Here is a 24,942-nt window from a genome sequence, read left to right on the forward strand (position 1 = left end):
TACACACCGTATCTTCTTTATCCATTCATCCATCAATGGGCATGTGTGTTGTTTTCACATCTTGGCTATTGTAAATAATGCTGCAATGAATATAGTGATGCATATATCTTTTCAAATTAGTTTTTTTGTTTTCTTTGGATAAATATCAGGAATGGAGTTTCTGGATTGTATGGTAGTTCTATCTTTAATTTTTTGAGGAGCCTTCATACTGTTTTTCCATAGTGGCTACCCCAATTTATATCCCCACCAACAGTGCAGAGGGTTCCCTTTCTCCACATCCTTGCTAACACCTGTTATTTGTTCTCTTTTTTTTAATAATAGCCCTTCTAACAGGTCTGAGGTTGTGTCTCTCTGTGGTTTTGATTTGCATTTCCCTGACTTTTAGTGACGTTGCACATCTTTTCATGTGCCTGTTGGCCATCTGTAAGTCTTCTCTGGATAAATATCTATTCAGATCCTCTACCCATTTTTTAAATCAATTTTTTTGCTATCGAGTTATATAATTCCTTATATATTTTAAATAGTAATTAATGTCTTATTGGATATATGGTTTGCAAATATTTCCTCCCATTAAGTAGGTTGCCTTTTCATTTTGTTGATGGTTTTGTTTATGTAGTCCCACTTGTTTATTTTTTACTTTATTTTTTAGGGTTATTTATTTATTTATTCATGAGAGACACAAGAGAGAGGCAGAGACACAGGCAGAGGGAGAAGCAGACTCCATGCAGGGAGACCGATGTGGGATTCGATCCTGGATCCTGGGATCACACCCTGAGCCAAAGGCAGATGCTCAACCGCTGAGCCATCCAGGTGTCCCTATTTTTTGCTTTGATTGCCTTTGCTTTTAGAGTCTGTTCTATAAAGTCATCATCAAGACAAAGGTCAAGGAGCTTACTGCTTATGTTTTCTTCTAGAAGCTTTAGGTTTTCAGGTCTTATATTTAAGCCTTTGAGTTAATTTTTGTGTATGGTCTAAAATTATAGTCTAGTCATAATCTTTTGCATGTGGCTATCCAGTTTTCCCAATACCAAATACTAAAGAGAATGTCCATTTCCCACTGTTTATTCTTGTTCCTTTGTTGTAAACTAATTGACCAAATACACCAGGTTTTATTTCTGGGCTTTCTATTCTGTTCCATTGATTTGGGTGTCTGTTTTTGTGTTAATACTGTTTGATCACATTAGCTTTGTAATACAGTTTGAAATCAAGGAACATGATGCCTCCAATTTTGTTCTTTCTCAAGATTACTCTGGCTATTTGAGGTCTTTCGTGATTCCATACAAATTTTAGGATTAAATTTTCTGATTCTGTGAAAGATGTTATTGGGATTTTCATGGGGATTGCATTGAATCTGTAGATTGAGTGATATGAACATTCTTACAAAATTAATTCTTCAAATCATGAGCGATAATATCCTTATATTTGTGTCCTCTTCAGTTTCTTTAATCAGTGTTTTATATTTTCTGATGTACAGGTCTTTTGCCTCTTTTGTTAAATGTATTCCTAGGTATTTTTAATATAATTAGAAATGGAATTTTCTTAATTTTTCTTTCTGATATTTCATTGCTACACAATAGATTTTTGCATGTGGATTTTGTACCATGCAACTTAACTGAATTCATTTGTTGCTTTAACAGTATTTTTGTTTCTTGAGGTAGACCTGTATCACTCTCAACTTTTCTCTTAGCTTTTTCTGCATTGCATAGATTTTGGTAAGTTGTATTTCCATTTTCATTTGCTCAAGATATTTTTTCATTTCTCCTTTGATTTTTTGGTTATTTCATTTGTTATTCAGTAGCATGTGGTTTAATCCCCACATATGTATGATTTTTAGTTTTCTTCTTGTAATTGATTTTTAGTTTGGCACAACTGTTATTGGAAAAGACGCTTATAAGATTTCAGTCTTGTGAAATTTATTGAGATTTGTTTTGTAGCCTAACATTATCTATATGGAGAATCTCCCATGTTCCCTTGAAAAGAATGTGTATTCTGCTGTTTTTTGATAGAATGTTCCATATCTGTTAGACCAGATGTACGTCTGATGTGTCATTTAGGGCCAATTTTTTCTTATTGATTTTCTATCTGGATGATCTATCCATTGATGTAAGTGGGATATTAATGTCCCCTATTATTGTGTGCTGTCAATTTCTCCCTTTACGTCTGTTAATATTTGCTTTATATATTTAGGTGCTTTTATGTTGGGTGCATAAATATCTACCAATGCTATGTCCTCTTATTGGATTGACCACTTTATGTTATGCTTCTTCCTTGTATTTTCTTACGGTCTTTGTTTTAAAGTCTATTTTGTGTAAGTATAGCTACCTCAGCTTTCTTTTGGTTTCCATTTGTGTGGAACTTCTTTTTCCATACCTTCACTTTCGATCTTGTGTGTCCTTATATCTGAAGTGAGTTGTTTAAAAGAAGCATATAGGTGGATCATGTTGGTTTTTAAAAATCCATCCAACTCTATGTCTACTGATTAGAAAATAGTCCATTTGTATTTAAAATAATTATTGGTAGGTATATACTCATTTTTTTAAAGATTTTATTTAGTCATTCATGATAGAGAGGGAGAGAGAGAGAGAGAGAGGCAGAGACACAGGCAGAGGGAGAAGCAGGCTCCATGCAGGGAGCTGGATGCAGGACTCGATACCGGGACTCCAGGACCACGCCCTGGGCCGAAGGCAGGCGCCAAACCACTGAGCCACCCAGGGATGCCCTGTACTCATTTTTTGTTCATTGTTTTCTGTTTTGTAATTCCTCTCACTTCCATTACTTTGAACTCTATCAGGTAAATTACTTACCTCCATTTCAAAAAGGTTTTTTTCCTGAGGCTTTATCTTGTTGTATGCTTGGAACATATTTCTCTGTGTCCTCCTTTTGCTTGACTTCGTTTCTCTTTATGAGGTGAAACAGCTATGTCTCCCATTCTTGAAGGAGGGACCTAGTATAGGAGATATCTTTCAACTTTGCCCTAACCTTTTCCTTCTATATCTTTGTGATTTTTCTAAGCAGTCTGACCTATTTGATTGTTCCCAGTTGTTGAGGGTGTGCCAAGATTTGTCAGTGTTCCAAAGAGAAAGATTTTAGTCACCAGCTAGTTCTAGGCTGATTGGAAGCTAGACCTTCAGGCAGTAGCTTTTACAGTATACAAATATATATAATCCATGGGCAATCATAAAACCTGCTGGTCTCTAGGCCAGGCAATCTGGTAGTATCTCCTGAGTGACAGAAAAATCAGGGCTTCAAATAAGTGTATAAGGTCCTTTCTGGGAGATACCAGCAAGCTGAATTGAAGCCAAGGGAGAGTGCAAAGATAGCCTACATTCTCTGATAGGAGCTCTTTTCACAGAAAGACCAGGTATTTCAGTCTACTGTCAAGCTAGTGCTTTGGGTTTGGTAAACTTCTTCTTTTTTTTTTTTTAAGATTTTATTTATTTATTTATTCATGAGAGACACAGAGACACAGAGAGAGAGAGGCAGAGACACAGGCAGAGGAGAAGCAGGCTCCATGCAGGAAGCCTGATGCGGGACTTGATCCTGGGACTCCAGGATCACGCCCTGAGCCAATGGCAGGCGCTACACCACTGAGCCATCCCCGGGTTTGGTAGACTTCTAAGAACTTTGTCTGATTATTACTGTCATATGGGACTCAAGATCACAAGCCCCTTTGGCCACCAAAGCCAGGCAATCAAGGAACATCCTCTGTGTGTACTGTGTGCACATGGTGACTTTTGCATAGCTGAAAGAGAGCACAAGTCTGTGGTGTGCTTCTGTTGCACCCACCAGCTTTCATAGGGCCATAGGAGAGCACAAGGCAAAGGCATGTCTGTGGCTTTAGCAAGAAAGCAGGAGAGCCTGCATTATTGAGGGAGATAGAGAGCATGAAAATGGTATGTGCCAGAGCCTCCATTCCCAGAGAGATTCTGAATGAGGTCCTGCCCCTTTGGCAGATGTTTTAAGATGAGAAAATAGTATCCTTCATGTATAGTGTAGGTGCTTTTCAAACGACTGTCTTTGTGTTAGTCCTGGGGCAATGGGTCCTATGTGAGTCCCTTTAAAGAAGTATCTCGGGTTCCTACAGCCCGTTGGGTCTTCTGGATATGAGCCCTGATCGTTTTCAAAGCCAGACATTATGGGAGTTGGTCACTGCATTGCAGGTTACAAGGGTTGGAGTGTCTGATATAAGGCACAAATCCTACATTCCTCATGGAAAAGCTCTGGATTTGTGAGATCCCTTCCAGTTGTGGGTCACCAAGCTGGGGTTGAGTTTTTCTTGGGAAGGCATCTCTGCCTCTCCTACCAACCTAGATGTTGCCCTTTTACTGTTTGCTGTGAAGGAGCTGTTCAGCTAGTTTTCAGGTCTTTTTCTGAGGGAATTGTTTCATCTGTACCTGTAGATTTAGTGTGGCCATGGGAGGAAAGGGAGGTCAGGATCTTCCTATAGTGTCATATTGGACTGATCCCTCCCCCAACAATTTTTAAAAAGAAGAATAAAATTGGGGGCACTTGGGTGGCTCATTTACATGCTCATTTTACTCATGGATTGACACAGATGTGGATGCCTATGACATTTTGGACACATAAAAAGCCAACCCCAGGGGCACCTGGGTGGCTCAGTGGCTGAGCATCTGTCTTTGGCTCAGGGCATGATCCTGGGGTCCTGGGATAGAGTACTGTATCAGGCTCCCTGCAGGAAGCCTGCTGCTTCCTCTGCCTATGTCTCTGCCTCTCCCTGTGTGTCTTTCAAGAATGAATAAACAAAATCTTAAAAAAAAATTGGATAAATCACAATACCCACTATTAAGTCTTAGTATAAAGTTGTGATAATGAAGACACTGGTATTAACAAAAGGATAGACATATAGATAACAGAACAGAATGAAAGTCCAGATATATACTCATAAAAATAGATTTTTTTACAAAGGTTCAAAGGCAATTCAGTGAAGGATAGTCTTCAAGAAATGATGTTGAAACAATTAAACATTCATTTGTGGAAAAAAAAAGCCTTAGCTTAAAAGTCATACTTTGCGCACCGATGTACTCAAAATATAGCACAGATCTAAATGTAAAATGTAAACTATAAAACTTTCATAGGATAGGATAAAATCCTAAAGAATTTTAGTATAAAATCTTCTTGAGTTGGGGTTAGGCAAAAGTTCTTACACATGACACCAAAAGCACAATTCATAAGAGAAAAGAATTAATAAATTAGACTGCACAAGATTTGAATTTTATGAAAGACACTGTTAGGAGAATAAAAAGATAAGCTACAAAATAAGAAATATTTGAAATCACATGTCTGACAAATAACTTACATTCAGAATACAAATTTTAAAAATTCTTAAAACTCATTAAAAAAAACACCTAATTTTAAAAAATGGTAAAAATCTTGACATTTCACCAAAGAGTATATAAAATGGCAAATAAGAATGGGGAAAGATGTTTATATTATTAACGATTAAGGAAATGCAAATTAAAACTACAATGAGGTATCGTTACATATATATTAGAATGATTAAAATTTAAAAAGCTGATAATATCAAGTGCCAGAGAGGATGTACGATAACCTAATGCCACATGCTGGCAGAAACACAAAATGGTGCAGAAATTCTTGAGAAACGGTTTGGTAGTTTCTTATAAAGTTAAACACTTAGCATGTGACTCAGCAATCCTACTCCTGGATATTTAGACTACAGAAATTAAAAGTTATGTTCACACAAAAGTCTCTACCATGCTTATGGAAATTATATTCATAGTCTCTAAAAATTATAACCAACTCCTGGCCTTTCATTGAGTAAATGGATAAACAGTGGTACATCTATACAATGAAATAGTCCTCAGCATTACAGAAGAACAAATTATTAATACATGCAAGAACTTCAATGAATCTCAAAGACATTATGCTAAGTAAAGGAAGGCAGTTTCAAAAAGTTTCATGCTGTATTATGCATTTCTATGACATTCTCAAAAAGGCAAAATTATAAGGACAAAAAAACAGTGGCTATCAGCTATTGTATAGGGAGGTAGGATATGTCTATAAAAGGATAGCATGAGGGAGAATTTTTAGAGAAAGTGGAAGAAATGTTTTGTATCCTAATTATGGTTGTAGTTACATGAATCTATACATACGTGTGTTTAAATTCATATAATTCTTTAAAAAAGTCAATTTTACTCTATAATTTTAAAAACCCTCTACTTCTAACACCATCAAATATCAACTTTACTTCTATGAGACTGAATTAGATCTCACTGGATATAAGATAGAGATAACTAATTCTGGAGAATTAGGTAAATAGAATTTAGGTAATTGAAAGAAACATAGTTTTGCTATATCAAGCAGTAGAAAAATGTAAGTGGTATGGGGGAGGGGAGAGAGAAGATCTACTTAGTGAAGAGGCTAAATCATATAGATAGGCGATGAATGGAATTTTCTGAACCATTATACATGATTCTGCTCACATTTAAGCATGCAAGACTCTAAAGTGCATAAATAATTCCACGGCAACAAGTTACATTTTTTGGAATTCTCCATAAACACATATACTGTCAAAGATTTTTTAGTGATTCACCACTGTTTTAACAAGTTACTATAACTTCCTAACACACCATTCATAATTCCAAGAGAATCCCTTCCATACCTGAAGACACCAACATTGTTTTTTTTAACTATCACCACTGAAATGTAACTCTTTTAATTTTCTGAAATATCTAATAAAAATTTGAATTTATTATAGGAATAATAACAATTTAGTCTTAATCGTGTGTATAAATATGTTTCCTCTATGGCTAGAAAATGGGGTTATAATTTTTTTCATTTGCAGTTTTTAGAGTTGTCAGTTCCAATTATATTAATTTAAAATTATTTTTGAGAATAGTTAAACAAATTATGGCATATCCATTTGATGGCATGTTACAGCCATAATAAGGAATAATGTACTGATATGAAATTATCCCTATTAGGAATTTAAAAAGTAAACTTCAGAATAGCAGGCAGGTTATTTGAGAAAATGGGGCCAAGTTTATACGCAAACATACACATGTAGTTACTTAGACTAAGTAAATATTTTTTAGAAGAATACAGAAGTGGGGAATTAGGTGCTCAAAGTGAGAATTGGGAGGTATTACCTGTGACCACTCTTTATCTTGTATATTTTGAGTCCTGTGAATGCATTACCTATTACAAAAATCAGTTAAAATAAAAATCATTCCCCTTCCCTTCAAAACAGAGTATCTATGTATTTAAAAGTTAATGCTTAGAAAAAAGAAGAAATAATAATTTAGTTTCCTTTTTGGGCCCCCGTAGTCTCACTCAATAGAAATGCACTGAAGAACAGATTTCTCATTGTACATGTTTGATGCAGTTTTTATTTTCCTCACACAAATCTGAAATGTGTAGGATCCTTTGAATACTCTAATACCTTGCTATTCAAAGTATCGTCCAAGGACCATACTATTGTATGGTTCAGGGAACTGGCTAGAAATGCAGAATCCTTGTGCCCTACTCTAGACCTACCAAATCAGAATCAGCACTTTAACAAAATCCTCCCAGAGGACTTACGTGCACTTCTAGTGGGAGAAGTACTACTTCAAACAGCAGGGTGGAGTTGGATAGAGACAGTGCCAATAGCCCTAGGATCAATGGTCTAGGCAAATCAATGGTCTATCAGGGTACAGAGAGAAAGGTCACCGAACAGGCTGCAGTGAAGTTTGCTGAAGAACCAAAAAGAATCTTAGATCCTAGAACTGTGATGAATCACTAAATTCTACTCCTGAAAGCAATATTAACTAGAATTTAAATAAAGATTTGGGAAAAAAAAGAAAGAGCCTAAACTTAAGGTCAAAAGGGAAATAAATCCTAGCTCCTGGGTGTAAATAAAAATGCAATTTATTTTCTATTTCATCTGTTACTACCCAAAGGATATGAACAGAATCATCATGAGCCCCTCCAAAAGATGCATCCATTAGCTGTTTTAAAAGCCAAACCAAAATACACTAAAACTTTTGATAAGTCTCTATTCAGTTTTATCAAAACTTGCTTCTGGCCTTCTCCCCATCCCACCACCATTTAGCCAATAGTAAGAGGGAGTCATCTGAACTAGAAGTAAATTCGTATCACTTCTACATGCAAATACTTTTCAATGGCTTCCCATTTTACTCAGAGTAGGAGTTAGAGTCCTAACACAAACCTACAAGAGTCTGTGCAATGCACCTACCCCCAAGTCACTCAACTATGCTCTCCTTGGCTTACTCAGCTCCAGCCACATTGATCTCCTTGCTATCTCCTGAATTTGTCAAGTGTTTTCTACTTCCAGATCTTTGCACTTATTCCCTCTTCATAGGATCCTTTTCTTTCAGATAATCCATGGTTCATTTCCATCAGTTCTCTGCTCAAGAGTCATCTGATAATTGAGGCCTTCCCTGACCACATTCCTCCATCTCTCTTACTCTGCTTTATTTTTTCCCATAGCATGGACCACCCTTTCTCACATACCTACTTATTGTTTTGATTTTTTTCCTCTCTAGAATAGAACCTTCTCAAAGGTTAGAACTTGAACTATTGCTAAATCTCCAGTGCCTAAAAGAGAGATAGTTGTTGAATGAATGAATGAGTGAGTGAGTGAGTGAATGAATGAATGAATAAATGAATGAAAAAAGAACCAACAATTGGTCTGGTCTTAAGTCTTCTTCGGGTGCCATAACAAAATACCATAGACTAAATGGCTTAAACAACAGAAATCTATTGCTCTCAGTTCTGGAAGCTGGAAGTCCAAGATCAAGGTCCTGTCCAGTTTGGTTCCTGGTGAGGACCCTCTTCTTGGCTTGCAGATGGATGCCTTCTCACTGTGTCTTTGCATGACCTTCCTTAGTGCATGCATGTGAGATCTCCACTCTCCACTTCTTATAAGGCCACCAATCCTATCAAATTAGGATCCCACCCTTATGACCTCATTTAACCCTAAAAACTATATCTCCAAATGGTCATGTTTAGGGTTGGGATTTCAACATATGAATTTGTGTGTGGTGGGGTATAATTCAGTCCATAGCAGATTTCACAATTAGTTTATTTTTATTAAAGAAATTGCCGTTAGACTGCATTTTCTTTTTAATCCTTATCCCATTCAATGATGCATCTGGTATGTATTTTAGCATAACTTCCCATGAACAAAAGTGCTGCAGCCAGGAGATGCCATTTGATATGATTCTCCCTTGGTGTGGGGGTAACTCTGGACACGGAGAGGTAAAGGCTTGTACTAGGTCTCTCACAGCCAATAATCAGATGTCCCTTTTTTTCAATATTGAAGAAAAAAAGGAAAAAAGAATTTGGGGTGTTTGTTGCAGTTACTGCTCAGTCCCTTATCTTCCTTGATTTGGAACTTGAATGAAATGCTACTTTACGAAATACAAGGTAATTGCAGCTGCTCTGAAATGCTGTATGTCCACACCATAGAGCAGTGCAGAAATCTTTCCTGTTTGCCAATCACTTCTGCAGTTGTGTATTAGGAATAACTTAGAAATACATTTAAGCAAACTGCCTTTCTTCAAGTATTGTAAATCTCCTTACTGTAGGAATTATTATTATTTAACCGTGGTCACTAGAATCATCTATGGACAAGCTTCAGCATACAGATGCCAAACTCTTTTCTTGACCAAATTCTACTCAGGCTCCTCTAAGTCCTCTTCTCAATCAGGCCTCAACCTTGGTCTGTAAAACCTACAGACTCTGCCTAAATTATTTCATCCATGCTTCGGCTCCCTCACCTCATCCTCCACACACACTAAGAGACTTGAAGAAACACTAGCATAGTTTCTAACAGCTCAAGACGGCATCTCTGGGATCATAACAGCAGCCCCCTTAAATTCCTGCTGGAGAAAGCTCAATGCTGTCAGGAGATTTTACTGTTTATTTTAGCCAAAACCTGGTGACAGGCAGATAGGGCCCCTTAACCCTCTCTTAGAGCAGTTACTTTAGAAAGCTTGCAACTATAAATCTTTTCTGTCCCTTTGAGATGTAAATCTCTACCACCTAGAATAGTCTTCTCAAGAATCTTTTTTTTTTTTTTTTTAAGAATCTTTTTTTGAGATGCAAACTTTCAAAATGCTAACTCTTGCCCTACCTCCCAGTCCCCTACAGGGGGGTAGGGGCCTAACTTTGGTGGCTGCAGGATGCTCTAACTTGTTCTTCTGCCTCTTGCTTTAAAGATAGGAGAAGTTTGAATCACCTGGCTGGCTCAGTGGGTGGAACATGTGACTCTCGATCATGGGGTTGTAAGTTCAATACCCGTGTTGGGTGTAGAGATTACTTAAAAAGAATATCTTAAAAACAAACAAAAAAGATAGGAAAAGTTTGTTTCTCCTCTGAATAAGTGCCAGTTATCAAACCCAGATGGCTTAACACATCTAGATGCTTGTTTTGACAAAGCTGGTTTCAGTTCATGCTGGACCTTCTTCTCTATCTCAATAGTTATTGCTAAATAAAATCTACCCTTATTGCTTTAACTAGGATCCAGATTTGAGAAGTCTTTGACAAGATCAACCCCAGAGATTTTGTTTTACTGGATCTAGGTTGGGGCCTAGGTATCAGGAGTTTATAAAACCTCCAAAGAAGTCTTCTGAGGCACAGTGAGGATCGTGAATAACTGCTAATGGACCTTGGTTCTGAAAGTGGGGTCTCTGGACCAACGATATTACCTTCATCTTTTGGGAACTTGTCAGAAAAACAAATGCTTAGATCTCACTCCAAACTTACCGAGTCTGACACCCTGAGGGTAGGGCCCAGCAATCTGTGTTTTAACAAGATCCTGTGATTCTGATGGAATAAAGTTTGAGCACTATTGTTGCAGAGGGTTAAATTTGCTCCATGAAATATAATTAGGATTTGGTTAGTTAACTTGTGACTTGGAGCCTAGTTATGTCAGTAAACATTAACCTGAAGAATGTGCCTGGAAAATTCCTATTTTCACTCCACTCCTTCCCCCTCCTTTTTCTCCCCATTCAGTTTTTTTCTGAAATGAGAGCTTGAAGGATCTTGGTCCACCAACGCTCTTAGAAACCTTCACTAATCCTTGAAATTATAATACAGTTGCTAATGGCTGTGACAAAATTGGCCTTTGGAAACGGTGAGTAGAATCAAAAGTTTATGAAATTCTCATCCTCCTCCCTTTAAAAATTCCTAAGTGGGATCCCTGGGTGGTGCAGCAGTTTAGCGCCTGCCTTTGGCCCATGGTGCAATCCTGGAGACCTGGGATCGAGTCCCACGTCGGGCTCCCGGTGCATGGAGCCTGCTTCTCCCTCTGCCTATGTCTCTGCCTCTCTCTCTCTGTCTCTCTCTCTGGGACTATCATAAATAAATAAATAAAATTTAAAAATTCCTAAGTATCCTAGAATGTGTTCTTTGGCTAACATTTTTATAGCTGGGTATTTATTTCAGAAAGAAAGCATTGGAAAGAAAAATGGTTGTATTTGTATATGACTGCCTTTCCTTCCTACTTTGTTAGATGAAAATCAAGTATGTTTGGTTCCAAAATTTGGAGCATGAGGCCTTTGTGAGCCTCTTCCTTCTTACCACCAGAGAGCAGAAGGGATGCTACAGATGCTGGCAACCATTCCTTCTTGATGGAGAAAGAAGGTCATTGAGAGAGGGTACAAGAAAAATGATTATATGTTTCTACTTTCTGCTCTCTCCAGTGACAGACAGTCATGGCTCTTTTAATTCATTCCTTCATTACATTTGCAAATGGAAAAACATATTCCACAAAAAAAGTCTCTGCTTCTGGAAACATTCATTTCAGGGGGAAAAAAAAAAAGGTATGAGGAAGCTTTATTTTGGGCAAATATATTCTCATTTTTCCAAGTTACACATTTATGTAGATTTGCAAAATAAATGAAAAAAATATTTACTTTTATACACACAGAGAATTCATCCAAGGAATAGAAAATAATCCTTAACTTTGGAAACAAACAGATTTTGACAAAGGAGATATCACTTTGTATGTTTTACATTAGAGTTTTTATTTTGTAAACATGTACTAGTTTTTAGAGTTTTGCCTCACCCAGGGCAAATTAGCAATATAATTTGGAGAGGTGCCATTCCTGAAAGGCGGCAACAATTTATGTTCTCTGAGAAATATGAGACCCACTTATTCTTCAAACAACCAAAGTGCTTGTGGGAAATTTGCTTCGTTTTCACTTATATCAATGTTTCTTTTACCTGGCTTTGAAATTCTTCAATAACTGCCTTCAACGAGTCTCAAATCCAGCTTGAACTATCATTGCCTCATTCAGCTGAGCATTAGAGCCAACAGGTTAAACCGGTCTCCCAGAATATGCCCATTCCCTGCCCTCCAAGTTTTAGCAGACTGAAATGAGCTCAGCAGGAGAGGCAAGGGTGGTCTCTGCTCAGCTGAAAAAGATTATTGTTTCCCTACCCTGCTTCTCCAGGGATATTATCCACCAATCCACCTTGAAATCCTAGACATTTCTACAAGGTTCATTACACCACGTCATTAAGCAACAGGTCCTGCTAGTTAAACCTTTAAAAAAAAATTGTAGCAGCAAGCCATAATTTTAGTAGCATTTCCTAATTCCAGGCTGTGACACCCGCGTGTGAACTTTCCACATTAAGACTGGTGGTATTGGAGAAAGAAAACTCTAAAGTTTTTGAAACCTTTTGACTGTCAATATTCGTGGGTAGGAGAAGCTGAAGAAGAAATCACTGTTCTGTAACTTAATATATGAATATGTTTTATTTTAACAAGCTCTCCATGCTGAACGTTGTGGATATACATCTCATAGGGAGATAAGGTGAGATACCAGTCTTCAAAAAACTGCCAATGGGGTCAGAATGGAGGAGGTAAGCATGTAAAACAGTAACTAATTAGTTGGGAAGCAGGATGAAATAAGTGATAATATAAAGATTTAGGGTTAGAGCTAAGGGACCAAGGAGCCAGGAATCATCAACCATGGGCCCTGACTGGAAGGAGGTTCTAGGCAGCAGCACCAATGGTGTACAGACCCCAAGTTCAAATAAACACAGTGTAAGATGAGAAAGCAAGACTCAAAGGGAACCAATTCAATATTATACATGCAAGTCCTTGGCACATGGTTTCACTGATTGTTGCAAAGAGCAGTTGGCATTTGAACTGAGCTCTGAAGGATAAAACAATTTTAAAATGAAGAGAAGGGGGCAGCCCGGGTGGCTCAGTAGTTTAGCGCCGCCTTCAGCCCAGGGTGTGATCCTGGGGACCCAGGATCGAGTCCCACATCGGGCTCCCTGCATGGAGCCTGCTTCTCCCTCTGCCTGTGTCACTGCCTCTCTCTCTCTGTCTCTCATGAATAAATAAATAAATAAATAAAACCTTAAAAATAAAATGAAGAGAAGGGTATTCCAGCTGAGGGAATAGCATGAGATGGAGAGTAGACAGTTTGAGGCTCAGGAGTGAGATGGAGGATTGAAGGGTTGAGAGTGTGCTCCAGATAAACTGCCTGGAGAGAGAAAACCGGATGTGGGAAGAATTTAGGTTAGACAAAGCACTGGGAGCCTTAGGTAACATGCCTTATTAGAGTTTGGAGCAAATGTAGAAGAGGTGGCTGGTTTACTGCCCCCTTCAGAGATATCTCTCCTCTGGTCCACCTAGCCTGATGAGAAATTACCAAAGGAGAATAAGAAAGCCAGCATGTTGCAACTAACAAGGACACTTCGAGTCTCCTTAGTGTTGTAATGGATTGTGAAATAATCCATCGCTTCTACCCACTTAGATCCCTCTCCTGCCAGTGCCACCCTCTCTTCTAAGGGTGGCAAAACCCATTGCACCATCTCATCATGTCTGACAACCTCCCTTCCAACCAGGTCAGAAGGCTACAGCCACCAAGCACCACAGAGGAAACTCAAGTGAGGGAATTATGTCAGAAAGTGGTGCACACTCTCCTGTAGAGGGAATGCCATGCTTTGCCCTTTAAGGAATTCTATGGAAAAGATGCATGTCAGCTGATGTATACAGATGGTGCCTGGTCCTCTGCAGGTCCTCAATAAATATATATATATATATTTTTTGGTCCTCAATAAATATTAAATTGAGTTTTAGTCGCTTGTAAGTTATTGAAATAAACTGCCACTTTTTGTTGTGTGAGTCTTCATAAGTCAATTTTCTCAATAAGCGATATTAAGAACTTGAACAATTAGGGTGTTGTCAGTTTTTAGCCTAAATGCTCAAATTTACCCCTGCCTTCATTACCATTTTAGTATTATTTGAAAAATAAACACAAGATTTTTCCCAATTACAAACGTAGTATGTATATATTATATAGAATCTGGAAAGTATAAAACTCTCACTCTTTTAAAGTCCCCCCAATAAACAATAATGAGACTCACTGTATTAGTTTCCTACTGCTACTGTAACTAATTCCTACAGATTTAGTGCCTTAAAACAACTCAATTTATTGTATAGTTCTGGAGGTCAGAAATCTGATCCAAGTCTCAATGGCCTAAAGTCAAGGTGTCAGCAGGGCTGTGTTCATTCTGGAGGCTTTAGGGGAGAATCTATTGTTTTTCCTTGTCCAGCTCATCAAAGTAGCCTACATTCTTTGGCTTGTGGCTTCCTCCATCTTGAAAGCCAGCAACTTTGCATCTCTCTGATGACTCCTCCATACTCACTCTCCATACTCTGACTCTGTTCTGCCTTCCTCTTCCACTTTTAAGGACCCTTGTGATTACATTGGGCCTACCAGAACAACCCCGGATAATCACAGATAATCTATTCACTGATTAGCATTTGAAATCTTAATTCCTCTTACCATGTAAAGCAACATTCACGGATTCCAAGGATTAGGACATAGATATCTTTGGGGCTGGAGGAGTGTCATTATTCTATCATACTCAATTTCTGTTCAGTATCTGTAATCATAAACATAAAAAAAAGATGTATTTATTTGAGAGTAAGAGAGCATGAGTGGGGGGAGGGGCAGAGGGAGAGAATCTTCAAGCAGAATCCCCACTGAGCATACAGCCCAATGTGGGGGTGCCTGGGTGGTTCAGCCATTGGGCATCTATCTGCCTTTGGCTCAGGGCATGATCCTGGAGTCCTGGGATGGAGTCCCACATTGAGATCGTTATATGGAGCCTATTTCTCCCTTTTCCTGTGTCTCTGCCTCTCTCTCTCTGTCTCTCATGAATAAATAAATAAAATGTTAAAAAAAGAAAAAAATAGAGCCCAAAGTGGGGCTCCATCTCACTATCCATGAGATTATGACCTGTGTCAAAACCGAGAGTTGGCCCCCAGCTCTCCCAGAGCCACCCAGGCACCCCAGTAATCATAAACATTATAATTTCCTAATATTTGTCAAGTTCACATGTATGCAAATATGTACTCTATGTAATAGACTACTCCTCATTTTAAAATAATGTCATCTATGCTGGGAGTGAAGTTTTTTGAATAACTGTAGACCATGGTTTTAGTTTTCTGAATAACATGAAGGTCATTCTCTACTGGCTTATAATCAATAAAGCTACTTTGAATATAATAAGTGTACTGAAGAATCAGTAAAGAAGCCTCTGACTAATTCCCTTTTCTCCATTCAGAAGCCAGTGGCAGTGGAGGGAATGCATTAGTGTATGTTGACTTAGGAGTTGGTCGAATTTGGCAAGGAAGTTTTAAAACTTTCTTCCTGGGAGGAAGAGCTGTTCCAATAAAAACAGGATCTGTTGGCAGTAGTGAAACCTGGATGTGTTCACACTTACAACACAACCTTGTATTAAACATACTGAGCCTACTGAGTTCTGGGGAAAAGAAATTATTTATATATCCTAATAATTTGTGTCTGAATGGGCAACTATTTCCTTTCTCCTGCAGTGCTCTAAGATTACAAAATGTAAAGAATAGTACTCTTCATATCAGATATTTTTCTGCTGGCAGTTACTTATGAGTCATCATCAAAGATTTTTATAGGATTGTCCTCACAGCCTATTCTCTAGGTAGAGAGCAGAAAGCAGTATAGCAAATCATTTTTGAAAATAAAATTCAAAATGGCAATATCTGTTTGAGTAATCAAGTAAAAATCAAGAAAACCATTTGGAGTTTACTTTGAGTAACTTAATTATAACTGTGAAGGATATGCGTTTATTTATAGAGCACCTTCTGCCCAACGACTGTAAATCACTAAATTACTATGTTATCCCTTGAAAGACAAGTAGGAAGAGACATTTTGGTATCTGGTGATAAGGGATTTGATCTCTCATTCCAACTTCCCCTCTTTTCTCATCCCCCCAATTCCAAAGTGGTATAAGGATAAGCAGCAACTAAGGTCATATATGGGTGACAAATAATAGGAGGCCCTTGCTGGTTTTGTTGTTGTTGTTGTTTTAAAGATTTATTTATTTGAGAAGGAGAGTAAAAGAGAGCGTCCAAGTGCAGACAGGGGGATGGGGCAGTGATAAAGAAATCTCCAGACTTCCTGCTGAGCACCGAGCCAGCACCAGCTGCTTGATCATGACCTCAATCCAAATCAGGAGTCTGACTTATTAACCGACTGAGCCACCCAGGCACCCCAGGAGTCCCTTCCGGATTTACTCCACGTGTGACCTGGGGTCTCCCTGTCCCCTGAGGTTTAGAGAAAAATGCAATCAATCCCTCAGTTCCAAGGCTTGAGGCCGATTTCTCTAAATTCCTGGGCAGTTTACAATCTCAAAGTCACCTCTAGCTCCACACTTTGGCTTCCTTACTTTGTGGGTCTCAAGGTCTCAGGTTGTGCTTCTGCCCCGGGGCGGGGGGGGGGGGGGGCACACGGACTCAGGGGGGCGTTCAGGCTCTTTCCCGGGTTCCCCAGGGCTCCCCCCGCCCCGCAAGCGCCACCCCCACAGCGCGGCCTGCGCCTTCAGTCGCCTCACCCAGACCCCGCCAAGGGAATTTGCACTCCGCCCCCCTCCCTCCTTCACCTGGTGCCCCAGTTTTAGGTCAACAGCGACTGGGCTCCTCCCTCTCAGAGGCTAAGCAAATTCCTCTCGTCTTATCACGCAGAACCAGAACCGGGCAGGGGTTTCTTTTGTTCCCTCAGCACCTTCCCAGCCCCGGGTGCTCACCTACTCCCCAAGGCCCCTCAGCTATTTCCTAAGAATTGTACCGCCAGCTCTTAAGATAAAACATAGAGGGTTGAAATTTTTATCATTCTAAAGCTCCAGTGTTTTCAGCCCAGAGAAGACCAATGCTTCTTTCATTCAGCGAATACTGTTCTGTGTTTTTATTTTATGCCAGGCATCATCACCAGAGCTGGGACCCCAGCCGGGGCTTAGACCCAGTCCTGGCCCCCACGGAGTTTGTTTAAAACCTCCCTCCTCCATAAGGCAAACAGTGTGTGAATAATTAACAACCCTGGTAAATACCACAAAGGAAAATCGCTGAGTATTATCTGGAAGGGCGTGGCTGTGGCAGAGAGGGGGCGAGAGCTAAGGGAAGTTTTCCCCTGATGACTTTTAATTTGCCCAGGATTAGAACAGGCTGTTTTACTCCTGGGCCAACGTTCTTCTCTCTGCAAACGCTGCTTCTGAAGACACAGCTGAGACAGGAAGGACGCCCTTGGTTAAGTTTCTGTCTTGAATTAACTAGTCAATTCAATAAACACTTATTGAGGGGGCTGGCATGTACCTGATATTGTGCTAACAGTGTAAGAATTTATGTATAGCCTAAAGAGGGGTGACAGAAAAAAAAATACCCCAAACAAACGAAAACCACAAAGAATGGAGAATGTTTTCAGATAGTATGAAGTGCAGTAACTGAAAAACAATGGCAGGGTAGGCAGTGGTAAAGGAAGTGCAGAAACCTAGACCGTGAGTGCCTCTAGCTAAAGGTGAGCTATGCTCAAAGTTCCTGAGGCAGAAAGAAACACATTATTGGCTTGTTTGACCAGGGAGAAAATTCTAGAACATCTAGAAAATCTAGAACAAATGAGAGGAAGAGGGGTAGGAGGTTCTTGGTGTAGAGCCAGAACCCAGCTTACGCAGAGTTTTATAGGCTGTGGAAAGAGTTAAGGTCTTTCCCTCTGCCCAAGAGCCCAGGAGTAAAATGTAAGGGAGTGACTTGCCCGATTTGTATTGCAAGAGATGGTTCCAGGTACAGGATAGAGAATAAATTGTTTATCACCTTTTTATGATAACCCCAAACATTTATTTGAGACAGGGAGACTTCATGAAAGGAACCCACGAAAGACTGCTTTATTGTTGCCTCTATTCTTGCTAGGATCTACACCCCCACCTCACATGTGCCTTATATAACAGATAATGTATGTTCTCCTTGTAAAGGTCAAGGAGTTAATGATTTCCTTGGAGTCTTCCAGCACAACAGAGAACATCTAAGTGACCTGGAGGGGTCCTCATGAACTGAATGTTTTCTAAGACTAATGACTCACCAAGAGCCCTGGCTCTAGGGCATATGTGACTAATGGGGGACACCTAAACATTTGTCTTTGTTCCTGGATGCCTGTGAAGACATGTGCACTGGACCACAATCCTCAATAAAAACCCCAGATCCTAAGCAAAGACAAACTCACTCTCCTTCTCAAGTCTGCCAGATGCTCTGTTACTGCACTCTCTCTTGGTCTTCAATAAACTCTATTCTCCCTTCCTCTTGGCTCACAATCAGTTTCTACCCTGTGTAAAGCCAAGGACCCTCTTCGTTCGTCCTGTTGTAACTCTCTCTGGATCCTCGGACCCAGCCAGCCTGCATCGTATTGATGCAGAATTCGTTAAATTGTGATATATACATATAATGGAATATTATGAAGGGCTAAAAATGGTGATATGTCTATTATTGGCATGGAAAGATGTCTACATTATAGTAACTGGGGAAAATAATTAGGTTATAGTACAATGACCATATGAGCTTTAAAAAGTCTGAAAACCAAAAATGTTTGTATTATTTATCTCCAAGTGATGACAATATGAAATGTTTTCTCTTCATTTTTGCTTACCTATATTTTCTAGTTTTTCTACCAGAGTAATGAAAAAAGACAGATAAAAATCAGTTCATGAGAGAGAAGATTAGAATGTGGCCTGATAGAGAAAACATTTAAATACAGTAATGTGGCATTTTCATTTATGGAGAATTATATTTATAGCTTACTTCAAAACATGAATACTTCGTAGCACATTTCAAATGTTATTCCATAAAATTTATGATGAAAGACTAGAAGTGTGATCACAGATATTATTCCTTAAAATTAAAGTTCACAGTATTTCTCCTTTCCCTGCATGCATCATTGTCTTTGATCATACATTTTCTCAGACCCAATGTGAAGTTTTTCCCCCACTTGAGTGACAATTTTAGGGAGTGCTTCTGACTGTGTTGCCTTGCTTTATTTTTTAATTTGGAATTAGAAAATAGTTCTATCATTGTCCCACTTAAAATGTCCAATAAAAACAATTTGAAAAATAGGTAACTACAACTCATTGAAATATATCTGAGCTCCTTGATACCTTTCATGAGTTTTTCCTCTATTTTTGCTCTGAAAGTTGCATAATTTGAGACTTCTTTTTGTTCAATGTTTACATAATTGGGTGATGTTTTAAGTCCCTCAAATATTAGCTATTTAATAACAGTAGCACACCCAAATGTTGACGGGCCGGTATTTATGATTTTCTGACAGTAGCAGTGTGGGGTTAAGTTTCCTGCAATCTTGGTCTTTCTGAACTCTCTTTGTTAATTTCAAAGGATTCCTGAATTTTACATTTCATATCATGTTTTACAATAGTAGATTGCTGTGAATGTAATCAGGTTTTTTACTTAAATGCTTGTAAAAACTGAAGGTTATTTTTCTTGTTGTTCATTCCTGTCTTTTTTTTTTTAATAATCCGAATTTTATTTTATTTTTTTTATTTTTTATGATAGTCACACAGAGAGAGAGAGAGAGGCAGAGACATAGGCGGAGGGAGAAGCAGGCTCCATGCACCGGGAGCCCGATGTGGGATTCAATCCCGGTCTCCAGGATGTGCCCTGGGCCAAAGGCAGGCGCCAAACTGCTGCGCCACCCAGGGATCCCTCATTCCTGTCTTTTTGAAGTGATTTTCGGTCATTGTGGTATAAAGTAACTTGGATTTCCTAGGTTCTCCAGTGATTTGTGTCTGTAATAATTTAAAATATACTACGTGGAAGATACCTTATTAATTGTGCTAAAGGAAAAGTGCAAGTAAATAGCTATTTTAATAGCTAGACATCTTTAATGCTTTCAGATTCAGTAGCTGTAGAGATACCCCTTCATTAGACCAAAGTGTTGGTAAGTAGAGGTCCTTGGTGGCAGTTTCTGAAAAATGTTTTATAACATTTGTAACAACTTTGCTTTATTATAGTTTATGTAGGCTATCATACTCTGAAAACAGCTTTTTTTTTTTTTAAAGCAAAACCATGTGCTATTGGTAGAGCAAAGGTATATTTCAATTTATATGATCATAGTGATGAATTCAAATTTAGTGGAGTATGAATTAATCATAGCCATGAGATTTTACCACTACCTTTTAATTTTTCTTTTCTTTTTTCTTTTCTTTTCTTTTCTTTTCTTTTCTTTTCTTTTTTTTTAGAGAGAGAGAGAGAGGAAGAGAGCCTGGGGTGGGAGCAGAGGGAGAGGGAGACAGAGACTCTCCTCAAGTAGACTCCATGCCCCATGGGAAGCCTGATGCAAGGGTTGATCTCAAGACCCTGAGATCATGACCTGAGCTGAAATCAAGAGTCACATGCTTAACCACCCAGGGGCCCGAAACATGTTACTTTTTAAACAACCTCATTTAATGAAAACTATATTACAAGGTTACCTAGCCACAAGGTTACCTAGCCACGGAAATGCTGTACCTTTGGTTTATCTCAGAATCTAAGTCACCACTAGCATTTTTGTAAAGTTTTACGGTTTTCAAAGTCATTTCACATATATAATGGATACAATGTGTCCTTAAACTTTAGGTGGTAGACATGTAAAATAATAATAATACACAGCATTTATTATCTCATGAAGCCTAACTTCTCAGCAGCCATAGTTAAAGACCAGGTGACAGACTTGCTAACCTTGAACTTGTTCATGACCAAAGCAACAACTTAACAGTTTTTTAGTCCAGTCAGCATCAAATACCTTCTATTTGTAGGCACCAGCACAGAACTTGAGGAATGTGATTAAAATTAACTCCTGCTTTCAAGAGGCTTGCAATAAAATAATTTTTAATCAACTAATCACAATATGAATTAGAATGGCAAATATTCAATAGAGGCACATTTATGGAAATAAAAGAAAATGAGTTTTAACAAGAAAGATCAAGGAAAACTTTTCAAAGTAGTGGTATTTGATCCATGTCTTATTAAAACACACACACACACACAGATACACACCCCTACCAGAATCATCATTCAAAGAAATCTGCTTAGGAGACTTTTCATTCCAATGAATTGGTTGGTGATCAAGATATTCTAGAAATCCCCTATAGATGCCCTGAGTCACAGGATAATCAACTCCATTTCATTGTAGTCATACTTAGTTTCAGTACGCTGCCCACTGGCCAGCTCAAGCAGATAACCAGTTATTTCTCTGAAGGGAGAAATATTATCTGGAGCCCAGGATACCTTGGCCTCTCCCATTTCTTTGTGGTTTGAAGAGAAAGGAAGGATATTTCTGGGAATTTATAGACCTTTCTGTAACAGAGTTTTGTTTTGTCTGCCATTGAGCCTACATGACCTGTGGAAGGTGAGAAACAGTTGCTGGCATGAAAGAGGCAAGCTTATCTTCAGTGGAAATATTTAGTCCTCAACAAGATAAGGATGTTCAGCAACATGTAAGTGGAGATTTCTATCATTTCCTCTAAACTTTGCTTCATATAAAAGGGTATCTGTTTTTATTTTGTGTACAATTAAAACAAATGAGTTTTCTCAGAGAAGCATTTGTTGAAATTTGGAAACTGGGATATAGCATAAGTCACCTAATCTTCATGTCAGATGCTGTGCATCTTACCATGCCGCCAGGGATGGAAAAAAAAAATTTTCCCCCTTGTTTGTGGCTACTAATCCTAACAAGACCAAAGGTACAGGGAACATCTGAAATTATTTGGAATTACACTGCAATTTTGTATAATGTCCAAACTTAGAATAGGAAAGGTAGAAGAGAGTATATTAAAAAGTAGGTAAATAAAGAAAGAAGGATGAGTTAAGCAGTGGAGGAAGAGAGGAGAGAGGAAAAACTATTGTAAATGGAAGAAATAGGCTCATATTGAAGATGCTACACATCTATCACTGCTTTTAAATATGCTAACTTACACAGAACTTTTGAGGTTCCCCGTACTTTTGTGAATGGGATTTGAACAGAAACTCACAATGGGGGAAATTTCTTGGGATAGCATTTTTTAAAGTGGGTTTTGAGCCCTATATTCTTGAAGAAGGCAGGCCCTTGGATCAAATTTGATGGTTTCTATTTGACGATAATCTTCTAAAATGTTAACGTGAGCATATTATGAAACGCTAGATGACTATAACAGAATATTGTCTAATAGTTTCATGACAATATTTAGTTTTATCTTTACTATTGGGTAGGTGTAAAATAGCATTGAGTTACTCTAATTCTCATGGGGCTGATGATAAGAGTAGTGGTTAGCTTAATAAATAATGTATTCGTACTAAATTGCCAAGTAAAGGCCAAATGAGTTATTCTGTGCTTGTAAGAAGAATAATGTCTGGCCAGAGAAAAGTAGTGGGAAAACAGAGTCATCTGAGGGGAGGCATATTTAGATAGTGGCACAGGAACCCAAGAGAGCCCATCTTAGTTGTGGGCACCACTGTCTCATTGCAAATGGCAATTTGGTTTCAGAAAAAGAGATAATCACATTGTTAATTTGAGTTTTATTCATTTTTCTGGTTTTGTAATTTGAATTTGTAAGTTTATTTTGTAAGTTTATTTTGGACTTAAAATTATATGAAGGTCAAAAAAATTATATGAAGCCCCCCAAAATTATATGAAGCCCATAAGTGTAAGATATTTGTAATTTGTTTTAAGTTTATACATGTTTAAATAATAGCATAGTAAACACATATTAAGGCCAGTGTGAGACTGAAGGAGTCATTTTAATTTTTAAATTTATTTTATTTATTTTTTTAAGTTTTAATTTTAATTCCAGTTAACATGTGGTGTTATATTAGTTTCAGGTGTACAATATAGTGATTGAACAATTCCATATACGTGAGGAGTCTTATTTTTAAAAGAGGTCTGTTTACTACTCAGGTTTGAGAAATGAAGTTCTAAACTGTAATAAGTGCAGTATTATGCTAATATTATGGCTAAATAATATCAAACCATGAACCAATAATATTAAACTGTAACATTCTGTGAAACTTGAATCATGTTTGACTATTGGCTTATTACTGTTCATTCATAGGTGCTGCATATTCATCTCCAGTTACTCCTTTCAGAGCAATGGGTTTTAGTATCTTTGCTTTCATTTTTTCATTTTTTCTTTTTCTTCTCCTAGTAGGTCTAAAAACAATTTTTTAGTGATAAAAAGCATTGGCCATTTAATATATGGAATTATTGAATCACTATATTGTACACCTGAAACTAATATAACACTGTATCTTAATTATACTGGAATTAAAATAAGAAGAAAGGCATTGACCATTTAAAATGTTTATTCATTAGAAGACACAGTTTAAAGGAAAACTCGACTATAAGTGGACTCATTCTATAACATCTACCAAATGGTTGGAGATGCTGGCAAGTGACACTGTGTATGCTCCCCCTCCACCTTGATAGCACCAACAAGAGCAAAAGTCTGAGTGTTCTAGCTAGCCCACTGCTTCAGGGAGCCTTGGTCCCCTAGCTCACTGCAGCCTCAGCTGTCCCCCGAAATGGCCACCCACCCACCCATGACCACTGGAACTCTAGTCATCTGACCAAGGTGGCTTCAGAGAGACACACACTAGAATATACCCCGGGATGAGCCCACTACAGCTCTAGCCATCCCACCAAGGCAGCCCAAATACAATGTGTCCCAGAACCCACAGCTTACACCCTCTACAGCCCCAGTCAGCTAGTCAAAACTGCCAAGCACATCAAGTCTCCACAGGGGACATTCCTATACAAAGTTATTCCTTCAAGACTGGGAGAAGTAGCTGTTTCACCTAATTCATAGAAACAAACACAGAACATCACACAAAATGAGGAGATAGAGGAATACGTGCCAATGAAAGAAAAAGACAAAACTTTGGAAAAAGAGCTAAATAAAATGGAATTAAGCAATCTATATAAGTTAAATATGATGGCCATAAAAATGCTGACTAGACTTGAGACAAGAGTTGATAAATTCAGTGAGAACTTTGAGAGATAATATAAATAATATTTATATTATATAAACAAACCAATCAGAGTTGAAAAATAAATGAAACAAGAAATATGCTAGAGGGAATAACAGCACATTAGATAATGCAGAGTAACAGATCAGTGATTCTGAAGACAGGGTAATAGAAAGTACCCAAGATGAACAGCAAAAAGAAAAAAAAGGATTAATATAAAAGAGGAGAGGTTAGAAAAAAAAGAAAAGAAAAGAAAAAAAAGAAAAGAAAAGAAAAGAAAAGAAAAAAAAGGAGAAAACTGTCACTAACCTCATGGGGGATTTGCAGAAAACCATTTAGCCCACCTTAAGCAAAAGGTAGATTTCCTCATTGTTTTCATAAGCTCATTGTAATAAAAGAAATCTAATTCAGCATTATTGTGCTACCTCAAAGGTAAAATGTTTTAAGGTATTTTTTTGGTCCTGAGTTCACATAGTGTTTGAAATGTCTTTCAATTGGAATTGTTTTTTAAATCATTGGGGAGAATCTTATTTTAAACGTTTTACACTTGTATTTTAATCTCAGAAGAATAAGTGATTAGAAAGTGATCAATTCTTGTTCTGTAGTATTGAACATATAATTAAATCATTGTTTGCCATAAACAA

The 24,942-nt window shown here is 38.1% G+C and overlaps 1 long non-coding RNA gene across 2 annotated transcripts in view; it reads left to right on the top strand.

Annotated features, from left to right (window-relative positions):
* The first annotated feature begins 10,980 nt into the window (after nt 1–10,980).
* LOC112678578 (uncharacterized) overlaps nt 10,981–24,942 on the top strand; it is a 105,673-nt gene continuing 91,711 nt past the window's right edge. For both annotated transcript variants that reach the window (XR_007406984.1, XR_003147681.3), the window contains exons 1-3: nt 10,981–11,119; nt 12,758–12,852; nt 21,689–21,795. This is a non-coding gene — a long non-coding RNA (uncharacterized LOC112678578). The remainder of the gene's footprint in view (nt 11,120–12,757; nt 12,853–21,688; nt 21,796–24,942) is intronic.

Source organism: Canis lupus, chromosome 29 (assembly GCF_003254725.2).
Source record: "Canis lupus dingo isolate Sandy chromosome 29, ASM325472v2, whole genome shotgun sequence".
Lineage (NCBI taxonomy): Eukaryota > Metazoa > Chordata > Mammalia > Carnivora > Canidae > Canis > Canis lupus.